This window comes from Apodemus sylvaticus, chromosome 21 (assembly GCF_947179515.1).
Source record: "Apodemus sylvaticus chromosome 21, mApoSyl1.1, whole genome shotgun sequence".
NCBI classification, from domain to species: Eukaryota; Metazoa; Chordata; class Mammalia; order Rodentia; family Muridae; genus Apodemus; species Apodemus sylvaticus.
This window is the reverse complement of record NC_067492.1, coordinates 113,819-127,391: the sequence shown is the minus strand read 5'-3', so window position 1 is coordinate 127,391 and position 13,573 is coordinate 113,819.

The following is a 13,573-nucleotide window of genomic DNA, read 5'->3' as shown; positions in this document are numbered from 1 at the left end:
TTTTTAATTTTTTTTATTCGATATAATTTATTTACATTTCAAATGATTTCCCCTTTTCTAGCCCCCCCTCCCCAAAAGTCCCGTAAGCCCCCTTCTCTTCCCCTGTCCTCCCACCCACCCCTTCCCACTTCCCCGTTCTGGTTTTGCCGAATACTGTTTCACTGAGTCTTTCCAGAACCAGGGGCCACTCCTCCTTTCTTCTTGTACCTCATTTGATGTGTGGATTATGTTTTGGGTATTCCAGTTTTCTAGGTTAATATCCACTTATTAGTGAGTGCATACCATGATTCACCTTTTGAGTCTGGGTTACCTCACTTAGTATGATGTTCTCTAGCTCCATCCATTTGCCTAAGAATTTCATGAATTCATTGTTTCTAATGGCTGAATAGTACTCCATTGTGTAGATATACCACATTTTTTGCATCCACTCTTCTGTTGAGGGATACCTGGGTTCTTTCCAGCCTCTGGCAATTATAAATAGGGCTGCTATGAACATAGTAGAGCATGTATCCTTATTACATGGTGGGGAATCCTCTGGGTATATGCCCAGGAGTGGTATAGCAGGATCTTCTGGAAGCGAGGTGCCCAGTTTTTGGAGGAACCACCAGACTGATTTCCAGAGTGGTTGTACCAATTTGCAACCCCACCAGCAGTGGAGGAGTGATGTAATTTGATAAATTTACATCAGCCACCATTCCTCTTCCCCTCCTGCAACCTCTCTCACTCGCCTGTGCACCACCCCCCACAACTCCTAGCTCCGTCCCCCTTTCCCCTTCCAATCACAGACCCTCTCTGTACTGATATAACTGGACAGGAAAATTCCTGCAACACTTCACCCTTTCTGTTCAATTAAAAAGGACTTTTTTCAAAAATAAAATTTTAGCTACTGTCCAACTAAAAGGCTCCTTTATCTCAGATATAATTTGAACACAACTGTAACCATTTTGCAATTTATAAAGTACAAGAGACCTAACACCCAGTCCAATGTATTTGTCAACATAATTGAGCACTGTCTTCCAGCCCAAAAGACTACAGTTCTGTACCTGGCTTATGTTCTGGCTCTAGATTGAATGTCATCTGAAAACCATCTTCTCAAATCTATATCTTTTTTCTTAATGTTAAACATCCTGGGTTGGCTATGAGACCCAACCCTGTCAGAAATCCAAGAATGACTAATAATAACTGAAAATATATAGGTAACTTAACACAGCTTCCAAAACTTAGCCAATCAGTAGAACTGAACACCTGGACAATCTTTTACTTTAAACCATTGGAGCATTGGTCTTCAACCCTCCAGCCCATGAACATCTGACAGACATCAGAGAAATGGGACTATTAAGGTCTCACCCACTCTGTCTTGGCACAAATTAAGCTGTCTTAACATGTAAATGTGTCCTTTCCTTGGACACTAATATGTCTGCAGACGAAGAGAGGCAGCCCCTGCCTAGTGGCTGCCTTGCCACAACTGGAGCAACTCACAAATGCTCAATTTTGTCTCTGAACCCAAGACAGGGAAAGCTGACAGGGCAGACTAGTCTCAACAACAAGTAAAATAATTAACATTGTCATATTCTGTGGATTTTTGACGTTTTGGAAAAACAACGATCCATACAAAGCAATCTGGACCGTTCTCCATTAACCACTCTCAGCTATGTCTAATTGAAATCTTGGAAACACCCTAACAATAAACCCAGAGCCAAGAATTTGCTATCTGTGGGCTGGAGATATGGCTCAGTGGTTAAGAGCACTGTCTGCTCTTCTAAAAGTCCGGAGTTCAAATCCCAGCAACCACATGGTGGCTTACAACCATCTGTAATGGGATCTGACGCCCTCCTCTGGTGCATCTGAAGACAGCTACAGTGTACTTACATATAATCTTTTTTTTTTCATACTTCTTTTTTTTCAATTCGATATATTTTTTATTTACATTTCCAATGGTTTCCCCTTTTCTAGCCCCCCACTCCCCAAAAGTCCCACAAGCCCCCTTTTCTCCCCCTGTCCTCCCACCCACCCCTTCCCACTTCCCTGTTCTGGTTTTGCCCTATACTGCTTCACTGAGTCTTTCCAGAACAAGGGACCACTCCTCCATTCTTCTTGTACCTCATTTGATGTGTGGATTATGTTTTGGGTATTCCAGTTTTCTAGGTTAATATCCACTTATTAGTGAGTGCATACCATGATTCATCTTTTGAGTCTGGGTTACCTCACTTAGTATGATGTTCTCCAGCTCCTTCCATTTGCCTAAGAATTTCATGAATTCATTGTTTCTAATGTCTGAATAGTACTCCATTGTGTATATATACCACATTTTTTGCATCCACTCTTCTGTTGAGGGATACCTGGGTTCTTTCCAGCTTCTGGCAATTATAAATAGGGCTGCTATGAACATAGTGGAACATGTATCCTTATTACATCCTGGGGAATCTTTTGGGTATATGCCCAGGAGTGGTATAGCAGGATCTTCTGGAAGTGAGGTGCCGAGTTTTCTGAGGAACCGCCAGACTGATTTCCAGAGTGGTTGTGCCAATTTGCAACCCCACCAGCAGTGGAGGAGTGTTCCTCTTTCTCCACATCCTCTCCAACATCTGCTGTCTCCTGAATTTTTAATCTTAGCCATTCTGACTGGTGTAAAGTGAAATCTCAGGGTTGTTTTGATTTGCATTTCCCTAATGACTAATGGAGTTGAGCATTTTTTAAGATGTTTCTCTGCCATCTGAAGTTCTTCAGGTGAGAATTCTTTGTTTAACTCTGTACCCCATTTTTTAATAGCAGATGACATGATAGTCTACCTAAGTGACCCAAAAAACTCCACTAGAGAACTCCTACAGCTGATAAACAACTTCAGCAAAGTGGCAGGTTATAAAATCAACTCAAGCAAATCAGTGGCCTTCCTATACTCAAAGGATAAGCAGGCTGAGAAAGAAATTAGGGAAATGACCCCCTTCACAATAGCCACAAACAGTAAAGTACCTTGGGGTGACTCTTACCAAACATGTGAAAGATCTATATGACAAGAACTTCAAGACTCTGAAGAAGGAAATGGAAGAAGACCTCAAAAAATGGGAAAACCTCCCATGCTCATGGATCGGCAGGATCAATATAGTTAAAATGGCCATTTTGCCAAAAGCAATATACAGGTTCAATGCAATACCCATCAAAATCTCAACTCAATTCTTCACAGAATTAGAAAGAGCAATTCTCAAATTCATCTGGAATAACTCAAATTCAACTTACATATAATCTTAAAAAAAAAAAAAAAGAATTTGTTATCTGACCGTAAACTCACAGGCTTAAATACCTCAGATCTGTTTATAATAACAGTAAAGAAGGACTGGGTCTAAGCTCTGTACTCTTAACTTTTTAGTATCAATAGAAGAAATTTATATCAATGAAAACTCCAATTCGGTATCAAAATGAACTCTGTACCAAATAAGAACTCACAACTTGAACTTAGTAACAATTATAAAGATTTCTACCAAATGATATTATGGCCATATAGTCAATTCTATTTCCTCCCTGTTCCAAAAATGACCATTTATATATTCCCTAGAAAGGCAACTTAATAATAACCCTTACAAGCCCCAAATCTCAGAGAACTGGGTAAACCAACTCTTCATAACTTCTTCAATCTGAATATGGGCATTGAAATATTATGAAGGGGAGGCAGAGAAGAATAGGAAAATAGGATTAATTAGTCTCTGATGTCTGTGTCTTGGCTGGATCTGACTGAAGTCTAGGAAATCAGGAGTTAGCATAGGGCTAAGTAACTATGTGATGAATCCTCTGAAACTGTTAATCAAGCAGTTAATTCCTTTCAGTAGGTAATCATTGTGAGATGATTTGTCTCATCTCACAATGTAAAAATGTAAAATAACTGAAACATACACCAAACCCCTTCTGAGTGGAGCTGACATATTTTTTGCCATTTTGAATGGCAAGTTAAATGAAAACAAAATATTTAAACTCAAGTATGACAACAGAGCAGTGAAAGACCCATTATTAAGTTAAAATACAACCTTGACATACACCATTATTCCCATTTTGGACACAACATAATCTTAGAGAAGCTAGACCCTGGAAAACTCAGAAAGCTAGGAAGTGTTATAAATGGAAATTCAGTAAAGATCATTTTTTCTGTATATCTTGTTTCTTTTCTATACTATTTTCTCCAAATGTTATCCATTTTGTCTTTAAATTTTTACCACATTTTGTATGAGTAAGGGATGAAGTAAGTGCAAATATTTAGGATTCTAACTATAGCATGAGTATCCATTACAAAGATGGTCAATATAAAATTAGTCCTGGGATTATAAAATAGAGGTGATATCCTGAGAGTAAGTCATGATAAGTTTTGAAAAGTTACTCGTCTGATTTGTATATGGGACATGTAGCAAGAGGAAAGAAGGTAGAGGCAACAAATAGCACAATGTTTTCAGAGAAATTAAAATTCTGTTCCCCCCTCTCCATAATGCATGTCTCAGAATGTAGCATTATTCCAAAAGTAACAGTGTGGTAAGGAAAGCAGACTAAAGAGGCTCAAGCTTTCATTCATGTACTTAATTCTTATTTGCAACCTAATTAAGACTAAGAACAATATCTCCTCCCAAAGAATGTGAAAACATGTTTGAGAACATGCTGATTGTGGCTACAGTGGTAAAATTAAGATAAAATAACTGGGGTTTGTGGCCTTACACTTAACACAAATAGGTTAGTGCTTATATGTTATAAACAGATAAAATTGGTGCTTTAAAAGACCAAAATGGAAATAGAACAAATAAAAATGGCTAATGTTATAATGTTTATAAACAACATAATTGGCTATTGTGCAGAATAGGTTAGTAAGGTAGGAGACCAGATTGAATGATTCAATAGACAGCAGCAGAAACACAAAAGCAAAGCAATACAGAGAAAATAATAGAGAATTGAAGAGCAAAACTAAGGATACCTTGAATTATATAAATACTGACAGACTGATAGCAAGAGATCCAAAGGCAAGGAAAGATGAAAAAGATAGGAAGAAATACTCCAACAAAAAAATTAAGGTAAATTTCTGACACACTGACAGACTGATAGCAAGAGATCCAAAGGCAAGGAAAGATGAAACAGATAGGAAGAAATACTCCAACAAAAAAAAAAATTAAGGTAAATTTCTGACACTGAAAGAGTACTAGAATCTGATCTTTAAAAGAACAGATATGATCTTGGCTTCCTGATGCCAGAGAGAACTAACAGACAGCACCAGGTATGCAGACATAGTCTGAGGCTAGCATCACTTGGGTCTCAGCCTGTCAGGCTTTTGCCTGCACCCAGGGCCTGGGAAGCTCTGTGAGCTGTCTGTGTGCTAACCCTGTTAGGGGTCGTTTGCCCTGCAGACTGAAGGGCACTTGGAGGGGTGCTCCACCATCTTGGCTCTGGGACTCCAGCGAGAACTAATAGACAGCGCCAGGTATGCAGACATAGCCTGAAGCTAACATTGCTTGAATCTCAGCCTGTCAGGTTTTTGCCTGTATCCAGGGCCTGGGCAGCTCTGCATACTGTCTGTGTGCCAACCCTGTCAGGGGTCATTTGTCCTGCAGAGTGATCAACACTTGGAAAAGGTCCCCGCAGCATCCGGCATCTTTGCTCTCTCACTGAGCAGACAGGCAGCACCAGGTTCACAGAGACAACCCGAGTATCCCATTGCTCGGGGCAAGACACACCAGGGCTCCAAGGGCACCCAAGAGGAGGGCAGCACATCATCAGTCTGTGCCAGGGGAAACCCAGTTAGCCACTGGTGTGGAAATAGCCTTACAGGCTCACAGGAGGTTCAAGCACCAGCCAGTGACAACAAGACAAACTAATACCAAAGATAACCAGATGGCAAAAGGCAAATGTAGGAATGTTACTAACAGAAATCAAGGCAATATGGCAGCATCTGAACCCAATTCTCCAACAGCAAGTCCTGGATACCCCAACACACCATAAAAACAAGACTTGGATTTAAAATCACTGGTCATGATGCTGGTAGAGGAACATAAAAAGGGCATAAATAAATCACTTAAAGAAATACAGGGGAGAGTCTCTGGTCGGCGGCGGCGGCGGCGGTAGCAGTGGCTGCTCCAGCTGAAGGGCCATCAGCGCTGGAACCAAGGCGACACAGGGTCCAGTTAGGCCCTGCGCCCACAACCACTGACCTTCGCTGACCAGCCGGGCGGCAAGCAGCTGCGGTTCTGCGGAGCCTTGCGCTGCACGGAAGCCACTTCAGAACTCGGCTTCCCGCCAGTCAGGAGAGACTCACCTCCATCTTGATCCCAGGCTCCAGAGATCGGTCAGACTGAGGTACAAAAACATAATCCTAGGCCCAACACCGCAGGGGTCTGAGCCAGACGGGCGTTGGCCTGCACCCAGGCCCTGGGCTGTTCGAGTGGCCATAGGGGTGCCAACCCAGCCAGGAGTTTTTTTTGCCCCGCCGGCGCACACGCCGCCATTTTGCCTACAGGAGCCAGAGTGCTCGGGAGGGCAGAGACTGCTAACAAGCTTAGCCTGAGGCTAACAAAACGGGGGTCTAGGCCCCAAAAGGCACAGGACTGACCCCAAGAACTGGGCGGCTTGGTGGGCCATCTGTGTGTCAACCCGCCCAGGAGGTTATTAGCACAACAGACTCTCCCGGTGCTTTCGGGGAGCGCGGACGCGCACGCCCGCCATCCGGGTCACCTGGCGGACCCAAATAACAGTCATAGCCCTAGGGGAACTTTGCTCGGACCTTGGCCTCCCAGGCGTTTGCCTGGACTCAGGGCCCGGGCGACAAGGCTAACCTAGTGTGCGCCAGCCCGGTTGGGGTAATCGGCTGCCCAGCGGAGTGAGCGGAACACAGGGGAGGTCACAGCAACATACACCTTCGGAGCTCCCTGGGGGTGCACACGGGTTCCATCTGGCCCACAGACACAATCTGGGGCAAGGCCTCAGGCAGAAGCCCTCAGGTCAACTCTCTCCGCTTCAGATCAGCCTGGGTGGCCGCCACATCTCCAGGTCCCTCAAGAGGCTAGTGGGGGCTTCCGGGCGGCCAGCTGGGAGAAGTCGGTGTGCTCCAATAAATCCTGCGGGCCCCAGTGGGAGCCTTCAGGTGCCTGCTTCAGGATCTGAACAGCCTGGACAACAGCACCCTGTCTACAGGCAGTGCAGAGTGTAAGCTGTGCACCAGAGGCCAACGGGGAAGGGGCAGCTTGCACTGGTGAGTCCAGCACTGACAAGACCAAGTAACACCAGTGAGAGCTAGATGGCAAAAGGCAAACGCAGGAACGTCACTAACAGAAATCAAGGCAATATGGCAACATCTGAACCAAATTCTCCTCTACCAGCAAGTCCTGGATACCCCATCACACCAGTAAAACAAGATTTGGATTTAAAATCACTGGTCATGATGCTAGTACAGGAACACATGAAGGACATTCAGGAGAAAATGGATCAAAAGTTAGAAGCCCTTGCAAGGGAAACACAAAAATCATTGAAAGAAATCCAGGAGAATACAAAAGCCAACAAGGAGGAAATGCAAAAAACACTTAAAGAAATACAGGAGAACTTTGCTCAACAGGCTGAGGTCATGAAAGACGAAACACAAAAATCTCTTAAAGAAATACAGGAGAACTTTGGTCAACAGGCTGAGGTCATGAAAGAAAAAACACAAAAATCTCTTAAAGAATTACAGGAAAGCACAAACAAGCAAGTGAAGGAGCTAAGCAAAACCATCCAGGATCTAAAAACAGAAGTAGAAACAACTAAGAAAACTCAAAAGGAGACAACTTTGGAGATAGAAAGCCTTGGGAAGAAATCAGGGGACAGAGATGCAAATATCAACAACAGAATACAAGAGATAGAAGAAAGAATCTCAGATGCTGAAGATTCCATAGAAACCATGGACTCAACAGTTAAAGAAAATGCAAAATGCAAAAAGCTTGTAACCCAAAATATCCAGGAAATCCAGGACACAATGAGAAGACCAAACCTAAGGATTATAGGCATAGATGAGAGTGAAGATTTACAACTTAAAGGGCCAGCAAATATCTTCAATAAAATTATGGAAGAAAACTTCCCTAACCTAAAGAGAGAGATGCCCATGAATATACAAGAAGCCTACAGAACTCCAAACAGACTGGACCAGAACAGAAATACTTCCCGTCACATAATAATCAAAACACCAAATGTTCTAAACAAAGAAAGAATATTAAAGGCAGTAAGAGAAAAAGGCCAAGTAACATATAAAGGAAGACCTATCAGAATCACAGCAGACTTTTCACCTGAGACTATGAAGGCTAGAAGGTCCTGGGCAGATCTCATGCAGACTCTAAGAGAACACAAATGCCAACCAAAACTACTATATCCAGCAAAACTCTCAATCACCATAGATGGAGAAACTAAGATATTTCACGACAAAACCAAGTTCACCCAATATCTATCCACAAACCCAGCCCTAAAAAGGATAATAGGAGGACAACACCAATACAAGGAGGGAAACTTCACCCTGAAAAAAGCAAGATAGTAACCTTTCATCAAACCCAAAAGAAGTTAAGCAATCAAATTTAAAAAATAACGTCAAAAATGATAGGAAGTAACAATCACTATTCCTTAATATCTCTTAACATCAATGGACTCAATGCCCCAATAAAAAGACACAGACTAACTGACTGGATATGTAAACAGGACCCTACATTTTGCTGCTTACAGGAAACACACCTCAGGGTCAAAGACAAACACTACCTTAGAGTAAAAGGCTGGAAGACAATTTTACAAGCAAATGGTCTCAGGAAACAAGCTGGAGTAGCCATTTTAATATCAGATAAAATTGACTTTCAACCCAAAGTCATCAAAAGAGACTCTGAGGGACACTTCTTGCTGGTCAAAGGAAAAATACAACAAGAAGAACTCTCAATCCTGAACATCTATGCTCCAAATGCAAGGGCACCCTCTTTCATAAAAGAAACTTTATTAAAACTCAAAGCACACATTGCACCTAACACAATAATTGTGGGTGACTTCAACACTGCACTTTCCTCAATGGACCGATCAGGAAAACAGAAACTAAACAAGGACACAATGAAACTAATTGAAGCTTTGGACCAATTAGATTTAACTGATATATATAGAACATTCTATCGTAAAACAAAAGAATATACCTTTTTTTCAGCACCTCATGGTACCTTCTCCAAAATCGACGATATAATTGGTCACAAGACAGACCTCAACAAATATAAGAAGATAGAACTAATCCCATGCCTCCTATCTGATCACTATGGAATAAAAGTGGTCTTCAATAGCAACAGAAACAACAGAAAACCCACAAACACGTGGAAATTGAACAATACTCTACTCAATGATACCTTGGTCAAGGAAGAAATAAAGAAAGAAATTAAAGACTTTTTAGAACACAATGAAAATGAAAACACAACATACCCAAATCTATGGGACACAATGAAAGCAGTGCTAAGAGGAAAACTCATAGCCCTGAGTGCCTCCAAAAAGAAAATGGAGAGAGCATACATTACCAACTTAATGACACACCTGAAAGCCCTAGAACAAAAAGAAGCTATTTCACCCAGGAGGAGTAGAAGGCAGGAAATCATCAAACTCAGGGCCGAAATCAATCAAGTAGAAACAAAGAGAACCATACAAAAAATCAACAAAACCAGGAGCTGGTTCTTTGAGAAAATCAACAAGATAGATAAACCCTTAGCCAGACTGACCAAAGGGCACAGAGAAAGTATCCAAATTAACAAACTTAGAAATGAAAAGGGAGACATAACAACGGAAACTGAGGAAATCCAAAAAATCATCAGATCCTACTACAAGAGCCTGTACTCAACACAACTGGAGAATCTGGAGGAAATGGACAATTTCCTTGACAGATACCAAATACCAAAATTAAATCAGGACCAACTAGACCATCTGAACAGTCCCATAAAGCCTAAAGAAATAGAAGGAGTCATAGAAAGTCTTCCAACCAAAAAAAGCACAGGATCAGATGGTTTCAGTGCAGAATTCTACCAGACCTTCAAAGAAGAGTTAACACCAATACTCTTCAAACTATTCCACAAAATAGAAACAGAAGGAACACTACCCAATTCCTTCTAAGAAGCCACAATTACGCTGATACCAAAGCCACACAAAGATCCAACAAAGAAAGAGAACTTCAGACCAATTTCCCTTATGAACATCGATGCAAAAATACTCAATAAAATTCTTGCCAACCGAATCCAAGAACACATCAAAACGATCATCCACCATGATCAAGTAGGCTTTATCCCGGGAATGCAGGGTTGGTTCAATATACGGAAATCCATCAATACAATCCACTACATAAACAAACTCAAAGAACCAAACCACATGGTCATTTCATTGGATGCTGAAAAAGCATTTGACAAAATTCAGCATCCTTTCATGCTTAAAGTCTTGGAGAGAACAGGAATTCAAGGCCCATACCTAAACATAGTAAAAGCAATATACAGCAAACCGGTAGCCAGCATCAAACTAAACGGAGAGAAACTTGAAGCAATCCCACTGAAATCAGGGACCAGACAAGGCTGCCCCCTTTCTCCTTATCTTTTCAATATTGTACTTGAGGTACTAGCTCGGGCAATTCGACAACATAAGGAGGTCAAAGGGATACAAATTGGAAAGGAGGAAGTCAAACTATCATTATTTGCAGACGACATGATCGTCTACCTAAGTGACCCAAAGAACTCCACTAGAGAGCTCCTACAGCTGATAAACAACTTCAGCAAAGTGGCAGGTTACAAAATCAACTCAAGCAAATCAGTGGCCTTCCTATACTCAAAGGATAAGCAGGCTGAGAAAGAAATTAGGGAAATGACCCCCTTCACAATAGCCACAAACAGTATAAAGTATCTTGGGGTGACTCTTACCAAACATGTGAAAGATCTGTATGACAAGAACTTCAAGACTCTGAAGAAGGAAATGGAAGAAGACCTCAAAAAATGGGAAAACCTCCCATGCTCATGGATCGGTAGAATCAATATAGTTAAAATGGCCATTTTGCCTAAAGCACTATACAGATTCAATGCAAGACCCATCAAAATCCCAACTCAATTCTTCACAGAGTTAGAAAGAGCAATTATCAAATTCATCTGGAACAACAAAAAACCCAGGATAGCTAAAACTATTCTCAGCAACAAAAGGAAATCTGGGGGAATCAGTATCCCTGACCTCAAGCAATACTACAGAGCAATAGTGTTAAAAACTGCATGGTATTGGTACAGTGACAGGCAGGAGGATCAATGGAACAGGATTGAAGATCCAGAAATGAACCCACACACCTATGGCCACTTGATCCTCGACAAAGAGGCTGAAAACATCCAATGGAAAAAAAGATAGCCTTTTCAACAAATGGTGCTGGTTCAACTGGAGGTCAGCATGCAGAAGAATGCGAATTGATCCATCCTTGTCTCCTTGTACTAAGCTCAAATCCAAATGGATCAAGGACCTCCACATAAAGCCAGACACTCTGAAGCTAATAGAAAAGAAACTGGGGAAGACCCTTGAGGACATCGGTACAGGGAGAAAGTTTCTGAACAGAACACCAATAGCGTATGCTCTAAGAGCAAGAATTGACAAATGGGACCTCATAAGGTTACAGAGATTCTGTAAGGCAAAGGACACCATCAAGAGGACAGATCGGCAACCAACAAATTGGGAAAAGATCTTCACCAATCCTACATCAGATAGAGGGCTAATATCCAATATATATAAAGAACTCAAGAAGTTAGACTCCAGAAAACCGAACAACCCTATTAAAAAATGGGGTACAGAGTTAAACAAAGAATTCTCACCTGAAGAACTTCGGATGGCCGAGAAGCATCTTAAAAAATGCTCAACTTCATTAGTCATTAGGGAAATGCAAATCAAAACAACCCTAAGATTTCATCTTACACCAGTCAGAATGGCTAAGATTAAAAATTCAGGAGACAGCAGGTGCTGGAGAGGGTGCGGAGAAAGAGGAACACTCCTCCACTGCTGGTGGGGTTGCAAATTGGTACAACCACTCTGGAAAGCAGTCTGGCGGTTCCTCCGAAAACTGGGCACCTCACTTCCAGAAGATCCTGCTATACCACTCCTGGGCATATACCCAGAGGATTCCCCACCATGTAATAAGGATACATGCTCTACTATGTTCATAGCAGCCCTATTTATAATTGCCAGATGCTGGAAAGAACCCAGGTATCCCTCAACAGAAGAGTGGATACAAAAAATGTGGTATATCTACACAATGGAGTACTATTCAGCCATTAGAAACAATGAATTCATGAAATTCTTAGGCAAATGGATGGAGCTAGAGAACATCATACTAAGTGAGGTAACCCAGACTCAAAAGGTGAATCATGGTATGCACTCACTAATAAGTGGTTATTAACCTAGAAAACTGGAATACCCAAAACATAATCCACACATCAAATGAGATACAAGAAGAAAGCAGGAGTGGTCCCTGGTTCTGGAAAGACTCAGTGAAACAGTATTTGGCAAAACCAGAACGGGGAACTGGGAAGGGGTGGGAGGGAGGACAGGGGAAGAGAAGGGGGCTTACGGGACTTTCGGGGAGTGGGGGGGGCTAGAAAAGGGGAAATCATTTGAAATGTAAATAAATTATATTGAATAAAAAAAAAAAAAAGAAATACAGGGGAATGTGAATAAGTTAGAAGCCCCTACAATGGAACCACAAAAGTCACTTAAAGAAATTCAGGAGAAATTGAGTCAACAGGCAGAAGTCATGAAAGAGGAAACACAAAAATCTCTTAAAGAATTACAGAAAAACACAAGCAAACAAGTGAAGGAACTGAGCAAAGCCATCCAGGATCTAAAAACAGAAGTAGAAACAACTAAGAAATCCCAAAGGAAGACAACTTTGGAGATAGAAAACATTGGGAAGAAATCAGGGGCCATAGATGCAAATATCAACAAGAGAATATATGAGATAGAAGAATCTTAGATGCCAAAGATACCATAGAAACCATTCAGGAGAATATGGTACACTTCTCCTATACATATTCTCTCTGAACAGTCAAAGAAAATGCAAATTGCAAAAAGCTTGTAACCCAAAACATCCAAGAAATCCAGGACACAATGAGAAGACCAAACCTGAGGATTATAGGTATAGATGAGAGTAAAGATTTACAACTTAAAGGGCCAGCAAATATCTTCAACAAAATTATGGAAGAAAACTTTCCTAACCTAAAGAAAGAGATGCCCATGAATATACAAGAAGCCTACAGAACTCCAAACAGACTGGACCAGAAAAGAAATACCTCCTGTCACATAATAATCAAAACACCAAATGTACTAAACAAGGAAAGAATATTAAAGCCAGTAAAAGAAAAAGGTCAAATAACACATGAAGGAAGACCTATCAGAATTACACCAGACTTCTCACCAGAGACCATGAAAGCTAGAAGATCATGGGCAGATCTCATGCAGACTCTAAGAGAACACAAATGTCAAGCCAAGACTACTATATCCAGCAAAACTCTCATTCACTATAGATGAAGAAACCAAGATAGTTCATGACAAAACCAATATTACACACTATCTT